The sequence below is a fragment of the Colobus angolensis genome, unplaced genomic scaffold (genome assembly GCF_000951035.1).
Source record: "Colobus angolensis palliatus isolate OR3802 unplaced genomic scaffold, Cang.pa_1.0 Scaffold53, whole genome shotgun sequence".
Classification (NCBI taxonomy): domain Eukaryota; kingdom Metazoa; phylum Chordata; class Mammalia; order Primates; family Cercopithecidae; genus Colobus; species Colobus angolensis.
The window spans coordinates 2,862,562-2,864,795 of NW_012118821.1; the positions used below are offsets into that span (position 1 = coordinate 2,862,562).

General features: G+C 46.9%; 1 protein-coding gene across 1 annotated transcript in view; it reads right to left on the reverse strand.

Moving 5' to 3' along the window:
• ATP6V1C2 (ATPase, H+ transporting, lysosomal 42kDa, V1 subunit C2) overlaps positions 1–2,234 on the reverse strand; it is a 55,233-nt gene that overhangs the window by 48,278 nt on the left and 4,721 nt on the right. The window lies entirely within an intron of this gene.

Below are 2,234 nucleotides of genomic sequence, written 5' to 3' on the forward strand. Positions count from 1 at the left end.
TTTGTATTTTCATGTTGGCCAGGATGGTCTCGCTCTCTTGACCTCGTGATCCGCCCGCCTCGGCCTCCCAAAGTACTGAGATTACAGGCGTGAGCCACTGACTCCTGGCCCAGATTTGTAATAATTTAAAGAAAGATATATAATTTTAAGACTCCACAACATCCTCATATAGTTTTTTTTTTTTAGACAGGGTGTCACTCTTTTGCCCAGGCTGGAATGCCGTGGCATGATCTTGGCTAACTGTAATCTCGAACTCCCAGGCTCAGGTGATTCTTCCACCTCAGCCTCCTGCATAGTTGGCACTACAGGCACATACCACCATGCCTGGCTAATGTTTTGTATTTTCAATAGAGATGGGGTTTTGCTATGTTGTCTAGGCTGGTCTCGAACTCCTGGAGTCAAGCAATCCACCAGTCTATTCAAATAAATGAGGGTACATCTATTCACAGTAACACAGCCATTAAAAGAACATGCAGTTATGGACCGATATGAAACTATCTCTGAGATATGTTATTTAACTAAACTGCAAGATGCAGAATATATGCTATCATTTGTACAAAATTAATTTTAAGACTGAATGTGGTGACTCACATCTGTAATCCCAACACTTTGGGAGGCCGAGGCAAGAGGATCACTTGAGGCCAGGAGTTCAAGACCAGCCTAGGCAACATAGTGAGACCCTGTCTTTACCAAAAAATACAAAAATTAGCTGGGCATGGTGGCATGTGACTATAGTCTCAGATAATTGGGAGGCTAAGGTAGGAGGATCGCTTGAGCCTAGGAGTTCAAGGCTGCACTGAGCTATGATTTTTTCCACTGCACTCCAGCCTAGGCAACAGAGTCAGACCCTGTCTGCAAAAAACACAAATAAGCAAACACATGAATGAATAATATTAATTTTAAGACATATTTATTTGTGCATGTATTGGCTATCTCTGGAAGGCTCACCTAGAAAGTTATAGTAAAATTGCCTTGAAAGAGGGGTAATGGAGGACTAGGGGAAAGGAAAGAGAAAAACAGGTGAGAGGAAAACTTAATTTTCTTTTTCTTTTTGAGACGGAAGTCTCGCTCTGTCACCCAGGGTGGAGTGAAGTGGCATGATCTTGGCTCACTGCAACCTCTACCCTGCCTCCCCCACCCAAGCGATTCTCCCACCTCAGCCTCCCGAGTAGCTAGGATTATGGGCACCCGCCATCCACACCCAGCTAATTTTTGTATTTTTAGTAGAGACGGGGTTTCGCCATGTTGGCCAGGCTGGTCTCAAACTCCTGACATCAGGTGATCCACCCACTCCAGCCTCCCAAAATGCTGGGATTATAGGCGTGAGCCACCACTCCTGGCCGGAAACCTTAACTTTCACTATATATATCCTTTTTGTACTTTGGGTTTTTGTTTATTTGTTTGCTTGAGATGGGGTCTCACTCTGTTGTCCAGACTGGAGTGCAGTGGCACAACCACAGCTCACTGCAGCCTTAAGCTCCTGGGTTCAAGCATTCTTCTCACCACAGCCTCCCCAGTAGCTAGGACTACAGGCACACATCACCACATCTAGCTTTTTTATTTTTTCTTTCTTGGAAACAGCATCTCGCGGTCAGGTGTGGTGGCTCTCATGCCTGTAATCCCAGCACTTTGGGAAGCTGAGGCGGGTGGGTCACGAGCTCGGGAGTTCAAGACCAGCCTGGCCAATATGGTGAAACCCCGTCTCTACTAAAAATACAAAAAATTAGCCAGGCATGGTGGCGGGCACTGTAGTCCCAGCTACTCGGGAGGCTGAGGTCAGAGAATGGCATGAACCTGGGAGACGGAGCTTGCAGTGAGCTGAGATGGCACCACTGCACTCCAGCCTGGGCGACAGAGCGAGATTCCGTTTCAAAAAAAAAAAAAGAAAGAAAGAAAGATAAGAAAGAAACAGGTCTCTCGGCCGGGCACAGTGGCTCATACCAGTAATCCCAACACTTTGGGAGGTCGAGGTGGGTGGATTACCTGAGGTCAGGAGTTCAAGACTAGCATGGACCACACGGTGAAACCCTGTCTCTACAAAAAATACAAAAATTAGCTGGGCGTGGTGGCAGTTGCCTGTAGTCCCAGCTACTCAGGATGCTGAGACAGGAGAATCACTTGAACCTGGGAGGTGGAGGTTGCAGTGAGCCATGATTGGACCATTGTACTCCAGCCTGGGTGACAGAGTGAGACTGTCAAAAGAGAGAAAGAGAGAGAGAGAGAGACAGAGAGAG